Source organism: Lagopus muta, chromosome 12 (genome assembly GCF_023343835.1).
Source record: "Lagopus muta isolate bLagMut1 chromosome 12, bLagMut1 primary, whole genome shotgun sequence".
In the NCBI taxonomy this organism is placed as follows: Eukaryota; Metazoa; Chordata; class Aves; order Galliformes; family Phasianidae; genus Lagopus; species Lagopus muta.
This window is the reverse complement of record NC_064444.1, coordinates 13,435,309-13,460,149: the sequence shown is the minus strand read 5'-3', so window position 1 is coordinate 13,460,149 and position 24,841 is coordinate 13,435,309. Positions and strand designations below refer to the sequence as shown.

Here is a 24,841-nt window from a genome sequence, read left to right as displayed (position 1 = left end):
AGGGAATCTTTCTCTATAGGGCTCCTCCTGTGTTCCAAGGCATTTAAAGGACTACAGACTGTATCAGTGAGGCTAATGCTGTCTTCATGTAATAGCACTTATCTATTTTAGATTTTAAAACATCCAAATAACTTCCTAGATAGGAAAACACGAGGTAGAATTCATCTCCCTCTACAGTCAACTGAGAGAAATACATGGTTCATGTGGTCTGTTTCATATGTCTGTATTTAAAGTAGTGATTAATCATTTTCTAAAAGTACCTGTTAGGACAGGAATTGGCTATCTCAATACAGGGATTTAAAATGGGTCAGATGAAATGGCTGTTCTCCTCCCTTGGTTATATAGGGAGAATGGGTGAAGATGTTGTAGGCAGCCAAAGATGGGTGAGGTGAGATGATTTCTACTCCCTGTACGTGGTACATAAAAGCCACTTCAAACTCAAGAATTCCCTGAATAACAACTTGTTAGAGCCTGAGAGATAATGGAGTTAAAGCATCATGATATGCCAGGCCTGTTTTTACATACTTTCCCAGTCACTGTTAGCAACCAGTATCCTGTACAGACGTTCTTAAACTAGCCAACAAATCAAGTGGATCATGAGAGTTTGACACCAACTGAAGAAGTTCATTTTGTATTGTCATCATGGAAGAGGAGAATTCCAAGTTTAGCCAAGCTGCTGAACTGGTCTGGAGACTGCACACCAATTTCAAGAAACTCCCATTAAGTACAATTCATTCTCTTTCCATGTGAATTGTTGTACAACAACATATTAAAAGAAAACCTTGTTTCATAAAATGGTTTCCGCACGTCTTGAGCATCTCCTACTGAGAATGGGAAAGCATTAATAAAACTGGAGTGAAAATTTTACAAGTCATCATAAATCTCTGCAGAAAAAGAGCATGCTTCTGCTCTTCCTCACTGTCAGGTGATCATTCAATACTCCATGACTCTTCAGAGATTTTTTTCTGTACCACAAACCAACGAGATAGATTATGTAAATTTTGTTTATAAATTATGGAATGCTCTTTTGTGTTCAAACTGGCAGGAGGGATTGATTTAAAAGGACCACAAAATAGCCCAACCATCCAAACCTTCATTTCAACAATTAAAAGTATCCAGATAGGATTCCTTGCTTTCATTTTAAGGAAGTATTATAAATAAGAATTCAAAAGTACTGTGGAGTCTAAGCCTCTGTCAAGCTTATAGCTGGGGATCAGAGCGACACGGAAAGCAGATTTTCTGCTTTGTAGGAAATTCCACAAATAATTTTAATTATTGTGAAAGAGAAAAAAAAAACTTGAAATTTTCATTTTTTTTCAATGCTGCTTTTGATTTGAAACTGATTGTTCTGATTTTTCGGCTTTTTCTTTTACAAAGCACATTTATCTTTTTAATTCTTATGTAATGTGATAAAAAAAAAGCTATTTCATGTCAAAATGTTTGATTTCGAAACTACAAAGAAGTTCTGTTTCAAGCCCACTCAAATATCTTGCTCTGATATTTTAATATATAGAAAATTATCAAATGCAAAACATTTATATGGATTGACATTTGGCAATGGAAAGCCGTTCCACCATAAATTTTCTGGCCACTTCCAGTTTGAAACATGAGAGAATACAGGGATTATATTTACAACTGGGTTTTGTGTCTTCATTGACATTACTCATCCCTTTCATCTCCTAAGGGCAAAGATGACTCAGAAAATGATGATTGAAATACCAGGCCTTAGAGACAACAAATACTATATTCATATTGTATCACGCTGTAAAGTTTTAAGATATCATCTAAAAAAATACTCTCTCTGATTCATTTGTCTCTCTATTTACCTCACTAAATTCACCTTCTCGGTGGTTTCAGTGAGGAAAGTATGCTTCCACTTCAGATGCAATTCAATCTCTCTATTCCAGGTTTAATATAAAGGAAGAGTGTCTTATTTTTGCCAGTTTCCTTTCCATGTCTTTGAATACTTCAGGGTGCCTCTGATTATGCTAAACATTTTGGCAAGCTAAAAACAGTTGGCTTTATTTTATGTATTTTTATACCAAATATGTTTACAGTTACTTTGTTAGAATATCAGGACTTCTTCCCCATATGAGACACAACAGTGAATAGTACTTTGTTTGCTAATACTGAGCTGACAGTCACAATATACAGCATCCAGACTAACCCCGAAAAAGAATTCTGTCCCCATCCAATACTATAAATAATATAGACATAATCCTATAAAAATATAAAATATAAGAGAAAAAGAAAAGGGAATCTTAAGTATGTCTATTCGTCTTTTGGCTTTACAATTGTACAGTCCCTCTGAAGCCATCGCATTTCATTACAGCGCAGCTTTCTGGTCTGACTACGCTTATAGAAAAGCAGCCTGCATAGCCCTGAGTTCTTTCCCTGTATTTGGCATAGATTTCAAGTCTAGGATGAGCATATGACCTTCAAAAAAAAAAAATCTTAAATTCAGAATATATAAAACAGGCTGCTTAGCCATTCTTCTTATTTCTAAAGGAGATTAAATGCAGTTGAAGAAACTACACTGCATTCAGAAGCTGGACCCTTTGGAAGAAAGGGTGACATTTTCTCAAAAAGTCCACAGACTAGGACTTTTCAACTGTTTCAGTATAAAGGAGCCAAATATAAAGAGCAGGAAACCATTCTGTACTTTCAGAATAATGTGAAAAAGACAACCCAAGAGAGCTTTAATACCTGAAACGCTCTTAAATCCTAAAGAAAGACTTTTTGTAATACTATATCAAAAGGGGAAAGAGAAATAGCCCAACACAGTGCTTTCCTTTTTTCAACACGATATGGATGCGGAAAGTATGTTAATTCTTGTATTCTCAAAGGAAAACAAATAGCATAAACAGACAGACAGGAGAGGAAGAGAGCAGTATGTTTAAAATAATAGAGAAACCCACCACTCATTTAAGCTGTTAGCTCTGGGAAGGCTCAGGCTGTGTGTCCAATCACAGGACCTACAGTTTATGCCAAGACTCGTTTCAGATGCATTCTGCACCAACTCCACCGAATGCAAACACAATTAGAGCATTCAGCATCAGACAGTAGGAGATCCCCTTTGATGTTGGGATAAAATGAGGATATGCATGGTTTTGTCCAAAATGACAACCATCCCAGGTTTACTAATGGGTATCTAATAGAAAAAGAGAACTTTATGATGCTCATTAATTACCAAACTGTCATGTGCTTCTGGCAGAAAGAAAGTAATCCTCTTCTCCAGATTAGACAGCCACCACAAAGGACTTCAAAGAACTTTCAGTCCCCTCCCCTGAGAGCTGCCTTGCATAAACCTCACAGCACTAACCGTGCAAATTAAAAGAAGGGAGCAGTTGACAAACCCTTCCTGATACATGCGCAGTCTATTGCTGTTGGCAGTTCAGACACGAGCCCTTATTCTGTTGGCAGATGTGCACATTCTTTAAACAAAAAACATGCTCTAAAATTCGCACAAAACTTTACAAATTATCGGTAAACAATGCTTTATGTTCTTTCTTTCAAGCCTGGAGATGTTTGTGCTGAAGATTCTTTGAGGGCAATAAAAATTCCTTTCTAAAAACATGAAAATGTAGAAGAAATACAGCTGAAAGTCTAGTTCTCCGAAATTTTCCTCAGATGCTTTTCTTAATGAGGAGCAGCTAAAGTATGCCTGTTTTTCTGGCAAGTGGCCACAATGGGTACAAAGGGCTACAGAGATCATCTAATATGAGAATGTACGAGTTAGGGAGTCTGAAGCACTTACAGTGATTCTCCTAGCTTTAGATGGTCAGACATCGACACAATTGGGGAATTCTCTTTCAGCACAAATTCCTTCTCTTGCTCCTACATTTCTATAAACTCTTTGTACGTTGCTTTTTCTTCTAGGGACTGAACTCTACAGAGACTTCAAAGTACACGTTACATTTCACATATTTATGATCGTCACCAAAATGCATGTATTTATGGTTGTTTTCAGAAAGGTATGAAACAGCGATAAAGTCTGAACTATCTCTCAGGAGGAGCAGGGGGACAGGTACTTCTGATGTTTGGATGTCACATGAATTCTAGATGGCAGGATTGTGTTCTTGAACAAACTTGCCTTGCGGTTTTACGTTTACCCATGTAGATTCAAAGCACTTTACTGACAAGGTGGAAAACAATGAGCCCCAGTATGATTTGGAATATCACTCAACGTCCTTCCAAAGTAGCACTTGGTTTAAGTTCTGTGTCTTGGCCTTGTCTGAACAGATGAAGCTTTTAGTAGGTGCCCCACAAGTTTCAATTTTAAATAAGGGCTTTCTCCAACCACCTTGACACATTCTTTAGTATAGAATGATTGCAAGAAGCATGCTGCTGTCCAATGTAGAACTGGCTTTACATTTACACACAAAGTGCCTTGGAAAGTAGTGTTGATTGACAAATGGTACTAAGAGTTCTGGGGAAAAATAAATCATCATAGGCACCATCAGAATTGTTCCTTTGCTCACAACACTTCTCAGATAGCACCTCTTTCATATGTCATATTAAACCTGTTCAAAATCCTAAACTGTCTGACTGACTCCCTCCTTCCCAAGTAATGTGTGTGCTGCTTCTCCGTTTGATTTTTCAGTAGCAACAAAACACCTAGGAACAAAAAGATGAATTTTTCCTTTTGTAGGAGTAACTTCACATTCTTGAAAACTCGAGGGTTGCATCAGAAGTGCCATTTATTCTCAACATGTGGCCACTCTAGTTCAGGGATACATATGCAAAATCCTGAAAAAGGCTTGCTGAAATCTGCTGCTCAGCCTTTTTTAGGGCAAAATTCTTCTTCTATGGGTAAAAGCTTCCAAATGATTCTATGAATTTTTTTTTTCTGTTTACAATTAATTTTTCGTAAAACAAGCAAACAAAAAAACTTAGTAAATACTCTCTGCACAAAACTGGAAAAGCTGGAATATTGTCTGAAAGTTCTTTTCAGCTTTCACTGATTTGCTTGAGAAACCAAAATATATTTCCCAATTGACTCTACAATTAAGCTCTTAATTGACTCTTGCTCACTAAACACATGCCTTTTATTTTTTCCCCCCAAATTAATTAATTCTAAGAGTCCTGATATTTCTCAACTGTCATGAGTAGGGCACTGCATGCCTATCAGCTCTCAAGTAAAAGTGTTCAGAATGAACCAAGTTGCAATGGGTGAAGTAAAAACATAATATTTGATATCTGTTTTGTCAGACCCAAGGACATTACCTGACAGCTACCAGCCCCAGAATTAGACCACAGAAATAAGCAAGTGCCCTATGCTGAGGGAGAGATAAGCACTGTTCATCAAGAAGTCAAATGAAATGTGATCATAACTAAAATATCAGCTATATTGTGCAACAAGAAACTTGCCTGATCGTATCTCCAGATTCTTTCCTTCCCAGCATAACCTGTTAAAAATACCTCCAAATATACTCCCATATGCTGTTGATGCTGCTATTTCTGTGTATTCTGCTATTTCGTATAGTATTAAACCATCAGAATGATTTTAATCTGTTATTAAAGACAGATATGAGTACCTTGTAAGTTTGTTAGGAATTTGTAGACTGAATAAAGACACAACACTTTCTTTTCCATTCTTTTTTAAAGAGTATACATTAGAGTTGAAAACCAAATGCCCTTCTTCACTTTGTATTTGTAAAGCAAGATTTAATCTTTGACACAACATCCTCTGTTAAGAATATCCTCTTCCACCTTCTTTCCAAACACTTAAAGACATCCAGAACAGATATAGTCAAGAATAAGTCACCGCCAACTCCAGTTCATAGCTACACATTTCAAAGGGAAGTCTTTTCTTGGATAGACAAACTGGACTAATGCATTCATTCTACTTCCACCCAATAGCTCATCACAATAAGACCAAAATCCCAGTTAATTCCTAGATGGGTAAGTTTCTACAGATGCACATCAACTTTCAGGATATATCCTGAGAAATGTGACTCCTTTTGTTAGCTGTTTTCTCTAGGCAATGTCAACGGAGAATTTTAAAACACTTTGGCTGGCATCAAACAATTCATTTTACTGAATGTGAGCTAATTTTGCCAGGTTTCCTTTTGTTTAGGTGAAAACAAAGAATATCTGTTTGGGAATAGGCTGATCCTTGCAGGCAGAAATTCAACTCAAGTTAGTTTAAAAAATGTAATAACAGAGGGTTTTATATTGATTTTTGTGTTGTGTGCTTGAATCTGTGAAAAGAGCAGTGAAAGAACAAATTAAGGCAGCAAACAGAAATCCAAAGTGAACAGAGAAATGATTGTGACATGATCTGAAAAGAGTGAAGGGTTTTAGAGCAGAGGGCTGTCTTGGAAGAGGACCGTGGTCTCTCAGTCATGTTGCTAATCCCAGCTGTGCTCAGGCAAACAGGCTCCTGTACATATTCTTTGTGACTTAGCAGATTTGTCCCAGAGAAATACTTCAGTCCATAGTCAAGTTCTCCTCCCAACAGAAACAAGCTAAAATTGGTGAGCCCCTTAGGTCAAAAAGGGATTAGTGGTGTTAGCAATGAGATCTGAAGCGTAAGCACAGAAATTTCAAGTTGCTATTCCTGCAAGTCTGAAGTACAAGCTCTGGCAGTTGTTCAGTTTGATGCCAAACTCGAATGAATGGCACAGAAGATGGTCAGAAAGGGCAGGGTTTTTTTAAGCAGTCAACTAGCTCATTCTAGCATCAATGACTGTGGCAACATTATTTTCCCCCTCCAATATCTGAATCATCCTAATCCAGGAACAGCCCTCGATATGTTTGGATGAATCCACACACAGGGCATAGCTGGCCACAGCACAGCTAAGAGGTAGGACTCAGGAGGGAAGGAAGAGACCCCACTTGAACTGGCAAAGGACTTGAGGAAACTTGTATTTTTGGCATATTCAAATATATGTAAGGTCTTCCAGGATAAACAGGCAATGAACCAGTTTATACACACTCCAATATATCTGGACTTGCAGATCAAGATCAGGAGAAAAAGACAAGCAAAAGTCCTTCCAAAAGGCTGTGGATTTGGCTGTAGAACTTGAATCCTTCCCCTTTCAACAGCCCACCAAATAAGAAGGCAGCTGGAGATGAAAGTGATGCCAGCTGATTGCTGTGAGCTGAGGCAGCACAGCTTGATCTGTATTTTGGGAAAGAGGAAGTTCTGAGGTATTTGAGATTTTTTTTTTTTTTTTTTTTTTTTTGTACAATTAGCAAAAGTGATCAATTCAGACAGTATAAAAAAACTGTAAATGGGAAGAATGGAAACATTAAATGAAGTCATTAAACCTCATCACATTGAAAAAAGTTGCCCCTAAAAAGGACAATCCAAGTCCCCAGATAATCACAGATACACAGAGCTTTGATAGCTATAGAAAGCTTATTTGTGAGTTTGCCAGGAGTTTTCTTCACAGGCTGGGTGAAAAAGAGAAGTGGCCAGCAATTTGGCAATTTTAGAATTCACCCGTTGCTTCCATACATGGACACAATGCAAATAAACACGTGCACACACAGAGCTCCTTTTCTGTTTTATCTGTGTTCAAAGTTTCTACTGGCTGAACTTAGATTTCAGTGGAGGGCAAGCGTACCACAGTAGGTGCCTAGAGTGTTCACATGGAACTATACTGCTACTAATTACTGCCGGGCCTCTTAAGAGATTGGAACATTCTGGCTAAAGCTGGTGCTTTAAGGCTGAGTTAGCTGAAGCTAGAAATCTGGCAAATCTCTACTTTGCGTATTAGGTTAGATAATGTATTACTAACCACAGTGATCAGGAGTTTTCCTAAATGATCAATGAGCATTTCATATTTAGAGTAGCAGTAGGATGAGGGAAGAAAGTGAAAAACAAATCCCAAAGCATCAGGCATGCTGCAGGTATGCTCTTCAGTACCACAAAGAAAAAAAATACATATTTTCTTGAGTATTACAGGTCAAGGACACTAGCATTAATAGTGCATGGTCATGTGAGAAAACAAGGGGGAAAAAACTGATCCACAAAACTTCTGACGAAAAGAATGTTTTCTTGGAAAAATTAAAACAATATTTGCAAATTTGTTTAGTAACGTGAGATGCTGTAGTTGTTCTGGTGAGCGTTCAGAATTCTTAATTTGAGACCAGATTTTGAAGAAGGTAAGATCATTAAACCAACAAAGAGATTCTTAGGAGATCCCGATCTAAAGTTAGAGAAGTGATGGGAATATGATATACTTATCACTATTAATCAGAACAAGGCAGGACAAAAGTGGAAATTCCTAGCAAGCATATTCAAAATGCAATAAAAAAGTTTGCAGAAGGCAGTACAAAAAAATTACACAAGAATGGAAGACAACTCTAGTCTACACAGGGTTCACCCTATGAAAATGACATAACATTGCGCCTGAAGTTACAAGAAAAATTCGAAGATTAAAATCCATAGTAACGAAATTGAGATTTTATGCTAGTGAAATTATTTTTACTTTCTGTTTGCATGTGACATAAAGAAACTAAGAATGATAATCATGACTCTATCAGAGGGAGCATCTTTGAATATACTAGGGCTGCAATCATTTCACAAACTCTCTCACTGAAAAAAAAACACAGAAAGACCAGCCCATGGAGAAATAAAGAAGAAAAAATAAAAAGTAAAAGCACAAAACCAGAAACCAACACCCACAACACATCCCCAAAGCTTAAACACTAAAAACAAGAAGAAAAAAAGTGTTAAAAGAAATACAGCATTTCCACAAACGAAAGTAATAATAAGAATAAAAGTCTATAGTTTGACACAATTGTACTCAACACTGTATTTGTTATAATAATAATTTTGATTTTTATGAGTGTGTTTTGTAAGATTATGATTTTATATTAAGTATCCTAAATGGTCTTGTGGATATAGTGTTTTTACAATTGTTCTAAGAATTGTTTAAAAGCTGGAGTGGAAGTAGAACCCTGTCTATAAGTTTTAGATTCCAAATTTGCAACTTTGAAGTTGGGAAGTGGGACCTGACTAGGAAGCTTCCAATAGACTGCTTAAACCTCTGGTGTTAAGGACAGTATAAATTCCATGGAAAGAACAAGAGAAATCAGCCAGAAATACTACCATGAAATGATTCACCCTATCAAAATTTCCTGTACCTACCAAATGGCACAGATATATCTAAAGGCATAGATATATGCCCTTTTAATGGCATTAAAGCTGGAAACTCTTTTGAATATGTTTGCTGGAACTATCATTTGGTGGCTAAATTAAGACAGATTTGCAGCAAAAATAAATTATGGTCTCCATCACAAAGGAGAGGAAAACCAGATTTCAATTCACAATTTCCAATTTCCAAAACAGTGGAGTAGAAATGCCCTTGATGTGCTAGTGTCCTAGCTCTAGAACAAACACTTCTAGGACACCTCCTAGGACTCTTGAATACTTCTCTGTCTTTGAGACATGCATTCATACAGTCCAAACCTCAAAAAATAGGACTTTTACCAAGGGGCCCATGTGCTAACTCCTCCCAGACAAGTCACCCCCATTTTCTTCTTACTTTCAAAGATTTCCCAAATGTCTGGCTCAGATCATGATGGACAGAAAAAGAAAGCCAGTTGTGGAGGTACAAGGTAAGGAACAAGTGCCTATACTGAAGAACAGCGTTAGAAGGTAATACCTGACTGCATTACAGTCCTATTCAGAAAGAAGATCTATAAAAATGCCAGTGGATGAGATTGTTGAAGTTAGCTAAGCCAGTTAAGAGCCTACAGTGCATTAGGGTGAGAATACTCTACTAGGTTCAGATACAACATGTATGGAAATCAACAGCTAGCAGCATCACAACAGTAACATTGATTGAAATCCAGGTATTTACCAGAATTACATGTGAATAGAAAATATTAGCTAGTGATCAGATAGCAGATACTTCTCATACAGATCTAGATCTGTAATTAATAAGTGTCTTGATTCCTCGAGTAGGTCACTAAACGAGTGCTTGGTAATATGCTAGTCATACTTAGCTAAGTATTAACCATATAGAAGATTTCATAAAACCATAGAGCATTGAGTTATTATTGCTGGATGCCTACCAAGCTTGAAAGCAATCCAGCAAAACCTTGATAGCACAAAAACTCTGACTGATTCTTCAGTGTATCCAGCCAATGGCAGCCTGTCACTGTGGGAGGGTAATCATGTTGAGAGGATGGTCAGAGTGGATAAACACATTGCCAGCTTTTATCTGATGATGTAAGGATAACAAAATGGGAAAATAGCTATTCATCCTGAAGGCTCTACTGAGTTTGGAGGGCATTTGTATGTTGAAAATAATTACGGTATTAATGCAGAACTGTGAGTGCATTTTCTACTAAAAAGTAATCAGCATAATAGACTCTTAAGAAGATCTATTTGAAGATTCTGTTGAGGGTCAGAACAGCTTATCTGTTCTTAGAACAGCAAAGATAATATTAAGCATGCAAAGAAGCAGCTATGATCAAAACAAAGCCGCTCAGCAAACCGAAAGGTTCCCCTGCTATTTCACCCTGCACACAAAAGCATTATTTCCTGATCTGTATACAGACAGCTACTTACATGAACTGTATAACACAGGGAACACAACCTTAAGATGATATTTTTAGAGCACTATTTGCTCATTCTGGTGTTTCCAAGTTTTTCTGGCAGCCACCCCTGGGTTTCCTATTTTTACACATGAAGGAGGCAAAGGTAGAAATGTCAGTGCTCTGTGCCAATGAATTCAGAGCAGCAAAACCAAGAGTCCGTACCTTGGATTGTGGAAGAGCTCAGATCTGCAGAAGTACGGGAAAGGCCCATCACACAGCAAGTGAGGAGAGCAAAACCATGCATAAAATAAGTCTACACTTTAGTCTCCCTCTTGAAACCTCAAGATGAACATTACAAAGAAATGATTAGATATGCAAAGCATACATTTCAAATCAAAAGCTCTTGTGTCTCTAATGCAAGAATATCAGGCTTCAACTCTAAACTGATAACCCAGTTAAAGAACAATACAAATAGCTGTTCAGCAATTGTTCAACTCTGTGAAATTTGCTGACCAGCTTCTCTATTCCCTATTCAAGTAAACATAGTTGACATGGCCAAATATGTGGAACACTGACAAAAAAAAAAAAAAAAGAAAAGAAAAAGATAAAAAAATAGAAAAAGAAAAAGTAAAAACAACAACCAAGAAATCAAAAACAGTGGTTCCATATCCACAGACCTATGGTCTACTCTCTTGCAGCCAAACTTGGTTATGAAACAAAGTCTTGTGAAGGCAAATTGCTGTAACAGAGAGGTGCCACATGCAACAGCAATGGAGTTCTGTCAAGCCTGGAATGCAAGGAGAGTGGAAGCTATTAGGGTCACTTCATTTGGGAATAGAGTCTTGAAAAAAGCATTATATGCTCATCTGAAAGAAAATCAGCAAGAGGAGGGTCAGGCAGATGTAGGAAGTTAAGACTGGTAGCATCACTCTCATTACTGAAGGAGTCATGATCTCATCACATCACATCACAAGATCTACGGTCATTCAAAATAAAAACTTTAAGAACTCAAAAGAACTGGAATAATGACAATTTTTTCTAAAAGTACTTCAGGGGTGAGCAACACTTACGAATGTAATGAGTATAAATTATTTTTTGATACATATTGGGAAATACTGAAAGTACATGAAATGTGTAAGAGCCTAGTACAGCAATCTAAGTAGTATAGATTAAGACAATGACTGAAACGAATTCTGTTTTCTTGATGTTTTTTTTCTTTTTCCCCATGGAGAAATACATGTTTTAGTGTTTACACTTTTGTAGAGCCTTGACTGCAGTAGGGCGTCTACCACTGAAGCAGAGCAGAGTTCAAGCAGCTGCCTGATGAGGTAAGAATGAGTGCTGTGACGGGGGATTAACAGGCAGGACAGAATCCTCATCTTGGTAGTTGGGAATAGAAGGCGTAATGAATGGAAAAGTAATTTAATTTCAATATTTATGAAGAGACAGAGCAAGAAAACTAGGGGAAAGGTCTTACTAAAGTCTAATTTTGGCAAACATATTCAGTGAGAAATCTCTCCATTGACACACTGTCATAAACTGTGACTGCTCTTAGATTACAGGAGGGAGCAGAGAGATCTCAGTGCGGGAATCCCCAGCTGCCTGGGTCAATACTGGAGACTGATGGCATCTGGTCCCTAGTTATATGTGAGGAGGAACACAGAGATGTAACTACTACTTAAATTACAAAGGTGGAATCTAAACCAGAAGAAGAAAAGTACAATACACAATACACAATACAATAGAGGCTGAAGCTAGAAAGCTCCCTAGGTATTGTTTCTTTTTTTCTACTGAGCTTAACAATTATTTTGAAGAGGAAATTCAATAAACTTGTGATAGAGACTGAAGAGACAGAAAAGGAGGAATTTCCTATAATAGCAGCAATTTGGACTTTCTGCTAACCTCCTTCCAACTTGATCATCACTGAATTATTTAATATTCTAGGTTGGAAGGGACTCTGGAGGTCATCTAGTTCAAACCTCTTCTCAAAAATAGGCTGACTTCAAAGTCAGATCAGGTTGCTGGGGGCCTTGTCCAGTTAAGTTCTGAACATCTCCAAGGACAGAGATTTCACAGCACGTCTGGTAGCCTGTTCCAGAGCTTAGCCACCTTTACTGTAATATGTGTTTAGAATTTCCCTTGATGGAATCTGTGACTGCTGCTTCTCAAGCTTTCACTGTGCACCTATGGCAAGAGCCTGGTGAGGATTAAGAGTATAGGATCTGCCACATTTTATCAAGTGTTAGTGCTAGGGATTCAGCAGCAAATTTCTAGGTAATGTAAGTTGATGAGGGAAGAACAAGGATCTATCTTCACCATCTCTGCTTTCAAAAGCAGAAGTTTAAGAACTTGATTTAGAGAGCGCAACCCAGCAGTACTGCCTAATTAGCCATATATTTAATCCTTTCTTGAATCTACTTTGGTTTCCACAAAATTCTTTCATAGTAAGTGTTGTAGTTGAATCATAAATTATGAAAAAGTGCTTCATTCACTTGAACTAAAACATACCAAGATCTCTCATGTGTAGCAATACTGCTTAAAAACTGTAATGGAAGCAAGTGAGACTAAGATGCATGATTTATGAGACCTCTGTGGCAACAGATCTTTAGGATGTTTCTACACTTTTCAGTGCAGGGAAACTTTTGAGATAGCAAAAGTTACCATCATTGGAGAATTTCTAGTAATACCATGAGAACTATCCCAGTGAAACTCTTCCACCAGGCATCCAGTGGTGTAAGCTCCTGTGTGATGGCATTCCAAAACAGGCCTGCTCACCCTGCAACCTACATATCAAAATATATCATAGATTGGCTGGTAAATCTATATATGCACATGAGCACTGACTGCAAAAATGCAAAGAAAGAAATTTGGAAATATAGATTTTTTCCCCAAAGGACAACTCCTTGCCCGCTGCAAGGACCAAAGGCAATTGCGAAGTTGTTATCAAGAGGGACATCTGTTAGTCTGAAACTAAAAATACTGTGGTGTTACTACTAGTCACTTTAAAATGTTATGTTTTCTTCTATATTCTTACCCAAATCACTGCTGATTAGGACACCGAATCTTAAAAAGAAGTCTCCTCTTTTTCAAATTATGCTTTTACTTGCACTGATTTTAACTACCGTGGCTGCTCTCCATTCTGTCTGATGCCACTCTCCCTCCATCCCTTTCTGACAGTTTAAGCATAGCCATAACCAGTGTAAGAATAACCATCAGATTTCTATCAAAATACCATATATTACCAAATTAGTAAATTCTGATTCTGTGCTCCAGAAAAATGAGTCTACACTGACTGTCTTGTCTATGTGCTGAACTGATTCTCACCCTACTTTTAGTTTCTTATCTTTTATAGACTTTCTAATAAATGCCTTTAAAACTCACTTCTGTGATCCCTAACTCTACTTTTGTTTCAGTGCTGAGTCATTCCATTTGTTTGACTCCCTTTGTAGTAGCAAACTCCCCTTTGTAGAAACTGAACCTGGTTAAGAATTCCCTTTTGCTGCAAATCCAAATGGAATTCCTGGCAGTACAAGATGCCATACACCATGCTAGGGTGTTTGCTCCCAGATCTCACTCAAAGGCACAGGGCTTAATTCTGATTTACACACTTCAAATAAGATCAGAATCAGGCCAACAGTTCCTGCCAAAAGAGCACAGAAACTGAAAGGCAGAGAAGATGAAACAGACTCACTCCAAGAGATTCAGAGAATGGAAGTAGCAAAAACCCTTTTAAAGCTTTTTGTATTAGCAAGGAGCAATGCTAGCCTGTGAGGAGCATTCACAGGTCTTGTGGAAGCAAGAGTATTTCTAGAGATATTAAATAGGAAAGCACAAAGATGAATTAACTGGCATAAAGTAAAAATAAGATAAAAAATAAAATTTAAACATGAAAATGTTATTCTGCTTCACTTATATATAATTTCCCATGTTTTTAGAGACCTCAGGACTACTTTATTTGTTCAGAAAAATTACTGTCTGGGGAAGAGTTGAGCAGATAATGACTTCTTAGATTTAGCTGTCATTACTGATATGTCCTTCTGATACATATCTTTCCCTTGCTAATTGATGATACAAGAATGAAAGCAAGAAGTACTCAAAACTTGCAGTGCAGTCCGGTTCCAAACAGCTGTGAGGCTGTTCCTCTCCCAGCTTCCAGCTTGCTCTTGTGGGGAAGGGGAACAACATTTGGCAGATGGCAAGCTGGGCTCTTGCCTAGCCCTCTTGGGTCTTGAACTCAGCAGCTCCTATCCTAAAGAATTCTCCCTTCACCCCCCGGTAGCTTTATTACCCTTAGCCTTTGTGTATTCTGTCACAGCATATGGCCACAAAGTCAGCATTTTCACCCCCCCAGTTCATGTTGTAACCTCATGACCATGTAAATAGTCTCTCAGCCAAAGCTCTGTACTTTTGGGAGAGACAGGAAAAATTAATGTCCATGCAGGTTACATAGTCATAATAAATCAGTTCTAAGATCATAAGCTTTTTTTGATCACAAAAGAAAGTAAAAAACAGGCATTGGAGCAGGAAGCAGGGCTTATAGTTACCAAAGCATGCCTGGTATTTTAGCATAGGCTCAAGCTATCAAGCCTGGATGGACCAGACACCAGCAAATCATACATGATATGAATTAGTCTGTCAAGAGATAACACAAGCCAACTCTTCCTGAATATGTGAGTGCTCTAAATCAAAATTGCAGCTGGTCTAATAGTCTTTGGGAAAGCAAACATGAGTCATAGGGTTCAGTAGACTTTAACAATCCTTTATGTCACAGTATAGACATAATCTCAGAATTTCACTGTGCAGTTCCTGGACAGCTGGAGAAGGACTTTGGAGAGAAATACGATATGCTTTCTTTCCAAAAGCCAAGGCCCTACTCATTTGACACATCCATCTATGCAATGGAAAAAATCATGATCTGATCTTGGTTCACGTAGTTAGAGCTGTAGTAAATACACTGCGAGCACAGAGATTGACGAGTACATCCTGCAGTGGGACCAGCACACATACCTACCAGTATGTACCTTGGTAGCAAACGCAGAAGCAACTTAGACATCCACCATCCTAAGGAGCTGCAGGGCCTGACTGGGATCACTGTATTACTGTTACAGAATTCTTACGCTCTGCAACATGGTATGGATTTGGTAAATTAATTTTAAAAGCATTTAATTGGGCATTGTGGTGTTGCTTCTCACTCTGTCTGAAATCTGTGTCTCACCTTTCTTTCCTTCACCAAGAAATGAAAGTTGCATGCTTGTTGCAAAATGGCTGAACTCCACAGCAGAACCATGGGGAATGTATAAACATCACTTTTTTCAATAGCTTCTTTTCCAATATGCAAAGCATGTATTGTTTTCAAAGCAATACATATTACATGACATATAGCATGCCAAGCTTCCAAAAACCTAAATGTGCTTATAAATTAAGAGTTGGATGATACGTAATTAAAAGCTGATCATTAAAGTCACTTACTATTTATTTCTGGTGATTATGTTCGTCCTGAAGTGTTTGTGGTATCACTGAAATTGATTGCAACAAAATGCTTGTAATACATCTTATTGAATGAACAAATTGCATATTTAGTTTTCCTAATTTCCACAAATAGGGGAAAAAAACATTTTTAAATATAATCTGGCATAGCCTTTTGTTGTTTAGTTTCAAAGTGACTCTGAACAACACAAGCCATCAGTCGATCACCTCACAGCGTAACAAAGCACTGTCATGTTATGCTGTTCATATGTGGATGTTGCCAGCTAAGTTTAACTGCTGTTTTACAAGCTACTTTTTAGATGATGTATTGTCCTGCAGCCTTTGGGTTTGTTTTGGTTTGCTTTCCAAACACAGGCAGTGTTCCTCTGCCAGCAGCAGGCCCCTGGGTATTTTGCCCTCAGAATGTCCTCCATCAGTTAAGATTTTGATAATCCTACTTTACAGGGCTGAAATGTTGGATTTTTCCAAATGTGCCTTATATAAATAAGCCAAATGTTTTGGAGAGGAATCCAGAAGCATTTAATCAGGCAAAACTTCCATTGATTTCCATGGGAGTCTTGTCAGAATAAGAACTGAGTCAAGACTTCAAGACTTGGCACATTATCAATCCCAGCAAATGACGGGCGAGAGCTGATGCCTAACGCATGTTCTTGGGAGGAAACAACTTGGCTCAGGGACCATGTTTAAAATATTAAGCTCTGTAAGAAGTGAGAAGAACAAAGCTTAACTTAGTCTCTAAACTCCCAAGTCAGAGTTCAAATATAGTGCAAATATTCTTTACATATCTCAGCTAGTCTAATGGTACTCTTAATGTAAAAGTCAAGGACAATGGAAAAAATTAGGTAGGTCTCAGCGTAAAGCGAGCTAGATTTATACATAAATACCTCAAGGAAGCATCACAATGCACATTTTTTTCACAAGCTATTTACCACCAGATATTTCATGACTGTAGTATGACAACTTTAGTTAAGAAACTATTAAGAATAAGGAAAACAGTATTTCGTGTAGCTACTCTAGCTCTTGTTTCCCTGCATTTCTCCAAAACAGAGCTGCTTCTCTATCTTGACTGATGCTGTGGTGGAGTCTGAGAATTCCCATCCTCATAACCAAAGAGAAAAGCCAAAGAAGAAAGAGAAAGGGGTTTACTAACCATTTCTAAGTACTAAAAATTCTGCAGATTTTGTTTGCAAGGTATGAGCTTACCTTATAAAGGCAATTTTTTTCAACGTGTTTAAATCAAAAAATATAATTCTAACTAATAAGTTCAGGAATGGGATTTCTAATTCATTCCCTTTGTTTACTCCAGTATATCTGACACTTTCCTTATGTGCCTGATGTAGCAGATTAGACCAATGGCCGATAGATAACTGAGTGTTTGTCTGAGATACAGCAGATTAAGAAACTGAAAAAAAAAAAACCAACAAAAAAAAAACCTTTGCGAAAGACACATTGTGACCTCACTCAAGCTCCTTCATACAATGTTTTGTTCAAAAGGGGGAGAAAACCACAGGCCATGCAAACTCAATTGTTTGGGAATACACTGTCCTGGAGACCTAGAAGCTCCAACTCTTCTAGTAGCAACGTCTTACCTTCAGATACTACAGGTCAGGTACTGTAGGCACAGTGCTACAGCATGACAGTTGTGTGCAGAAATATAGAGCAGAGCTTTGCTAGCACAAAGGCCTCTATGCAGAATACTATGTAACATGCTCAGGGCAATACAGAGAGAGGTAGAAACAGCCTTCAAAGGCTCACTGACCAGGTGCTGGCAAATGAAAACCAGGTGTTGTCTAGAGTTGTTTCTAGGCAAACATCAAAATCTGGTTTGCACTCAAAACAGGAAAGATTTTTCTACTTTATTTCTGGTTGGTTTGACTGACTTTCTAGTAAGCACACTTCTTCTTTAGAAAAATACATTTCTGCCTTCATGAACATCTACTTTTTAACTGAAACACCTTCCTACTCCAAAAACATAGATACTGACTTTTGCAAGAGACTAAGATTATATACTTACCCTTCATATAAATTATTTTTGAGAAGGAATTTGACACTGTAAAGAATTTCATAGTGTGTGAACTGGACAAACACCTCCATTCTAAGAAGCACCTTGATCATCAACTCATATTCTCTGAGAGGGAGCTTAAGTTGATGGTAAGCCAAGTAGACTAGTTCTGCTTATTCAGAACCCCTCATGGCACACGGATTCCTCACAGGTTTTCAGGATGTAATATAAAGCCTTATAATTCATACTTTTTAAACAATTGTAGGGTTTTTTTTTTCCCTTTCAGTAACTAGCCTGTAGGAGAGGAGAGCTCATTAGATAAGAAGAGAACACTTCCTGAGCACGGCCAGTGTATATCCACTGAGGTCTAATAAGACTGCAAAGGTTAAGCAGCTTTCACTGTTTCAAGTCCAGTTGCATACCTAAAGTGAGGTTTAGAACATTCTTTGTATATATAGAGATACTACTCTGAATGTGCCATCATTTCTTTTCCACTGACAAAATGATGTGGTTACCTCTGTCTTTCCACCTTCTATGCATTTGAAACAAAAATCCCTCTGTTTAAATCTCACAATTCGTAAAATCCTGCCATGCCTTTCCTCCAGACTGTGTTTGAGAGCCCCTACCGTCAGGCAACAGAAGTGAACACAGGAGACTTCAGCAACTCAGGAGACATTCAGCCTGCAGCTGGCAGTGGTCACAGATGTATTCAAACGTCCAGCACAGTCAACGTTGATCCTGGGAAAAATATGAAGACAATAATTAGTTTTCTGCACTCATATTTTGTTGCTACAACTAATCAGTATTCATTTATACACAGAAAATGTTGGCTTTGAACTCCAGATAATTCATTTGTAATTAATGAAGTGTTCAGTTTTCCTTGGTTTCAATTGCACTTTCCAAGTTTAGCTGTATGAAGGTCTAAATACTTGTCTTTCTGAGCCACACACTGTAGCCATCACAATACAGATAGCACAGATTTGAGCAGCACAGCAGCAAAACTTCTGCACTCAGCCAGAGCTTTGGCTAAGCGGTAGCTCTCTGGTCTTTCAAACCTACTCTGCCTCATTAATCTTGCAAGTATGCAGCCACATCGTGCAGAGACTTATTCACATACATAGTCCTCGCGTTCTAGGGCATAAATGCTCTCAAGAACATGCTATACACCATGCTATATGCCAACACCATCCTAAGAAATACTTGTAATTCTCCAGTAAATAGACTGTCTGAAGACTGAATGTCTGCACATCATGAAATGAAAATGAAACAAGAAATAGGACTTTCAAAAGGTAAATAAATGTAAGTACAAACATTAAAATGTCTACAGACATTATGAACTCAGCCTCTTGTATATCATGTGATACCTAATTCTGCAATGAAAACAGATGCACAAAGAAATTCTTTTTCTTCTGATTTTCTTATTAGAAATATGACAGCTGCTTGAGGAGATGGTGGTAAGCTACTGGATTTTCTTGTTTGTGAACAACTCTAAAATTCAAATATATCTCTAAAGAGATGTGCACGTTCATGATAGGGATGTTACCAGCCTCCTGCTGCTACCACCATCCTTTAGCTCAACAGCTTGTTACTGAAACTTCTGCAGAGTTTGCTACTGATGGTAGAGGTAGAACACGATGGGAGCTGTACAGCAGCTTCCCTTTGTGGAATGCATTTTTCAAGAGAAATCCAACCAAACACAATAAATATTAAAATTTCTAATATTTGGTTTCTACTAATTATGTTAACTGTAGCATATATAGGCCAATGTTAGGAAGTAGAAACTCAGGGGAAAAAAAATACAACATGCATCCAGTATACAGTGTGTTTCTGGAGTCAAATATGACCTTATGTATATGTATATATGTAGCACTTTTTGCTTTTTTAATAACTCATTTTGTCATTGTTCAGTTAGTTCGACAGCACCATAAAATAGAGTCTAATCCATATGTGTTTCCCTAAGGACACTGGCCATTTTGTAGAACAGGAATGTAACACGTTCTGTGCAATAATAATTTTATTAACATTTTTATGTGAGAGGCCACAGCCACACATCTTCAGCTCTGCAGAACAAGGCAGCCACGCTCACAGATTTCAGCACACCTGCTGAAATAATGGATCCCAATTGCTGATTACGAGAAGCCAGAGGAGCAACACACAACACTGCGCTCTGTCCATATGCCAGCTATTAGATGTTAAGCACTAAAACCAGATGACTGACTCTCTGCAGCAAGGAAAGGCATCAGATCCCATGCCTGCAGGCTGAGTCTTTCTTTATTTTATTTTATGAGATAGGAAAAAAGTCTTTCTCTGGCAGTATCACAATTAACAGGAAACAGGGGCCAACAGTAACACAGAACATGATGCCAGGACTGCTGATCCTCCTCCAACTTCTGAATCCATTTAGCACATCCCAGAAGGCCCTGCACAGCCGAAACTCTTTGATATGTTTTTAACCTTTCAGAGAGTTGCACAGGTGCAGCCCATTTGGAAAGCAGGCAGCTCCCATTTTTCCACCAGGGGCAATGTTACTTTGAAATCATTCCATGAAGTCATTAGACGTGAGTTTGTTGTTATTGTTTTTAAGAGACATAATTCATTCATTTTCTGGTTTCAGTACCTTAAGAGCTGCAATGAATTAAAAAGCCATCTCTGAAACCTATTAAGGTGATTCACCAAGATCCAGTCTGCTTTGTTAAACAAATTGCCTTAAGTAACTGCATTTATTACTAAAAGCAAAATGAGATAAAACAAAACAAAAATCCCACACGGTCAGCATACATGCTATTTTATTTTATTTTTTTCAAATTCTGTGTCTGGAGATTAGCCAAACTTCTCTACTAAGCTGTCCTGAAGAAATGGGAAGTAAAATAATGCATTATCGTATGAACATATTTTAAGGTAGTTTTAAGAAATTGGAAAATGTTGACAATATCTAAAATTATTTCAATTGTGAGCTCACGGTTTGTTTGAAAAAACTTCACAAGGTAGCCTGTTAGCAGAGTCTTCCAATCCATTTACTGAAATAAGTGAAGCAATGTGCCAGTCATATGTTTTAAGTCTAGATAGATACTGCTTTTCTTTATTGATAAAATGCTGAAGATAAGCATATGTGCTAAGTATCAAATAAATAAAAGCTAAATAGCTCTGTCTACAGCTGCACACATAATTCACTCACTGAATCAATAGGTATTACAACCAAAACAGTCCATTACAACCACTGTATTTGATCTCCTATGAGTAACACAGGCGAAACAGCCCCAATCATTAATTTCTGCATCAAAATCACTATTTCTGTTAGATTGACAGAACCCATTATAAAAAGATACCCAGTCTCAATACAGACTTCAAGAAGAAGAGACCAAAGTGTCCCTAGGTAGATTGCTCCTATTGTTAATTTACCCTTTCTGTTAAAAATGGTCTCATCACTTCAGGCCTGAATTTCTCTAGCTCCAGCCTCTAAACCCCAGACACCGCTATATTTTTTTATGCTTAAAAAGCGAGATTAAAGATGTCAGCAGTAATTGCACGAGTTGATCTACAATAACATACAGCCTTTGGTGTCAGCACTAATCAAGGTTAGGGGACTCCAGCAACATCTAGATACACAGCAGGAGGCAAAGGTTTCGCTCATTCAGAATTCTCATGCCTCTGTGCTTCTGATGAAATTTTAATTCAGTTTGGGTGCAGGTCTATTTCATTTATTGTTTGGTGATGGTGAATATTAAAGTGAACATTGAAATAAAAAGATTTGTTCCTAGCTTTTCGTTAAGATGATGGTGTTTACTTGCATATATTAACACAAGAAAACACAAAGCTGCTCAGGGTCTCTTAAATGTTTGACAATAATACTTGCTCCACTTTATCAAGTTTATAACCAGTAATGATTAGATAGTCTGTACATTTTACAATCTAATAAAAAGGCATGAAGACTACCCTGAACAGCTGTAGACCAAGCTGACAATTATTGTAAACTGACAAAACTTATCTCTTTATATAACAGCAAATTTCATCTGAATACAATTATTTTATAATACTTTATTAATAATAGTGGAAAATGGAAATTTCTTCTACTTTTTTAGAGGATTTTGCTTTGAATAGTCTAAGCTCCTTCCTAAACAGTGAAAACATGAAGAATGCTTCAATTCGGATGCCTGTTAGGAAATTCAGAGATCTGCTTGAAGATTTAGAGATTTGCTAACAAAAGATGACACAAAGCACAGGGCAAATGGATAAATATTGTCTCTCTAAGAAAACAGTTTATATTTCAAACTCCTTTGGCCTGCATTTGAATGAGCCATGTCTGCTTAAAATCCAGAAATAAGAGAACTGTCTTGGTCAAACTGTTTCCCTTAGAAAAATGCAAACAGAAAAATCTAAATGTTGTACTGTATGACATATTATGTTCTCTGGAGTTTATTAAGAAGAAATCAGCAATGACTCTATAATTATTGTTGAGATCTGCATTTAAGCAAACACATTTCAGTCTTGCTGAAATATATAAATGATTGTATTTAGTGCCCAAACTTGACATAGTAATTCTTCAATGGATGATCTGGAGTAAAATTGTGGGGTCTGTGGAATAGGGGGAAGTTAGGAAGCATAGGGCAATTTGGAGGGCATCGGGACTCAGTAAGATTGAGAAGATCCTGTCAAAAAGCAAGACTTTTTAAGTTTACTGAAGTAGTTACTTGTGGCTTTCACAAAATTGTAAACAGAAATAAAAACGAAAAAAAATGTTGAAGTCATCCATATATTTGTACACAAGGCAAAGAAGACAAAAAACCCCACAGAAATTATTAAGTGAATACTCAGCATAGTATAAAAATATTTTTCTTTCTATATAGCACTTCTTATTCCTAATCAGAAGCCATAAAGATCTCTATCCCCCATACAGAGTGCTAACTTCAGCCGCATACACGAGCTGGCAAAGAGAAAGCAGCTATTAGACTTATTTACCAGGGCTGGTATCAAACACGGTACAACTCCCTTCATTGTCCACCCTTCAATACCACGGACTGGAACATAGCCTCAGCTGAAAGGCTCTCCACACATTAACTATACACTTCCAAGCCTCAGTCAACTTTAACGAAGAAAACCATAAATTTCTGAACACATTGTCTTAGTGGAAGTCAAAGTTCGGTGGAGGAAGGAGATGCAGAAAATAAAAACAAGGCAGCTTAAAGGTAAAGGCACAACTTGTAACCCGGTCTTCAAGAGGTGGATAAGCTCAACTAGGGATTTCCTGGTTTTTCTAACACTTGTGGTGATATTATATGCACTTCAGAAACCTGGCCCTGGCCCTTACTTTCACAGAGCAGGGGAGAGCATGTGGAACAACAGCTGCACTTCAAAAGCCACATGGCTTTTAGAGTGTTTTGTTCCCCTTCACACGTTTTTATGCCAGAAGGGAACATATGCTCCACTGTTTGGAAATTTCCCAGCCTAAATTTTTGTTTGATTAATTTCATCCAACTACTCCCAGTTACAAGCCCTCATAACACCCCCAGATAGTTCTGTTCCTTCCTCTACATTCATGCGCTTCAATTAGCCTTAGATGCTTATGTACCCTCTTAATCATCATGTAGCAATGCACATCCAGTTCTTTTAATCTTTTCTTGCCATCATCTTTCGATGCACTTCAATAATGTTAGTGGATCTATTCTGAATTCCTTCCAACCTCTTGATCTTTCTGTCTGATCTGTAAGTGTCCAGAGCAGTACATTCTCCTGTCAGTGTATGAGCAACCTGGTCTGTAGAGAGGTGTCCCTGCCTATCGCAGGGGAGTTGGAACTAGATGATCTTAAAGGTTCCTTCCAACCCAAACCATTCTATAATTGCTATGATTGCCACTGAGTAGTACTGCTTCTGTAGCGAGAATCACTTCATCTTTGGTCTCTTATACAACACCTATCACAGAAGCATCTGAACAGTTTCTGACGTATTAAAGAATGTGACTGGTATCCTTATTGTCAGTTTGGCCCATGACACCACACAGCCCTGATTTTGGAACATTATCCTGTGTCCTACTACAAGTTCATGCTGAATAATAGGCTTTGGCTTTTGGTTCGTCCTGAAGTGATCTGGCAGTTGGACTTTACAATCTTTGTAGGTCCCTTTCAATTCAACTATTCTACTTTATTTTATGATTTTACTGAGTTCCCATCCATTTTTATTCTCCCAATGAAACCTGGCAGCTCAGGAACTCAGTATGTGTATCCTATATAAGGCCTGGATGCCTTAAAAAAACGCTAATGCTAAGCATGAATCCTTGTGCAACAATTAATCTTTGCACTGTGAAGAACTTGAATGTGTAGTAGCTGGACACATGCACCTATGTAGTAGGCACATATGATCTGCCTTGGACCTTAACTCATGCCTGCTATTTAAGAGGGTTTAACTAAATCATGGCTTATTTAAGCCAGCTTGACCCATTCAAAACTCCAGTGAACTGACAGTATGAAAGTTCTCACGTACTGCTTGAGCATGATCTAAAGTCTCATAATTTATACATTTTAAACAGTTTTTCTTCCCCCTCAGTAAATGGGTAACAGGAAACAGACAAAGCTCCTTAACTTTTCTTTAATCTTCCTCACTAGTGAAGTGAAAATCAAACGATAATTGTCTGGGTGATCTCATTATTGTCAACAAAACTGAAACCTTGAAGTCCATATACACTGAAATGCTGATACATTAAACAAAAAAGGGAACTGTGATTACATGTTGTTCAATAAATAAATAAGAGCTATAGAGAGATCCGCGATGAATGAGCACCCTGGGAGGGCTTCAGCTTGTCAGAATTATACAGTGACATTAATCACAGCATAACAGGATTGCTGCAGGCTTCCAGTGCAA

At 37.7% G+C, this 24,841-nt stretch overlaps 1 protein-coding gene across 1 annotated transcript in view; it reads right to left on the bottom strand.

Moving 5' to 3' along the window:
* NKD1 (NKD inhibitor of WNT signaling pathway 1) overlaps positions 1 to 24,841 on the bottom strand; it is a 215,439-nt gene that overhangs the window by 115,540 nt on the left and 75,058 nt on the right. The window contains exon 4 of the mRNA XM_048958766.1: positions 18,616 to 18,727. The gene's annotated coding sequence lies outside the window, so the exon portion shown is untranslated. The remainder of the gene's footprint in view (positions 1 to 18,615; positions 18,728 to 24,841) is intronic.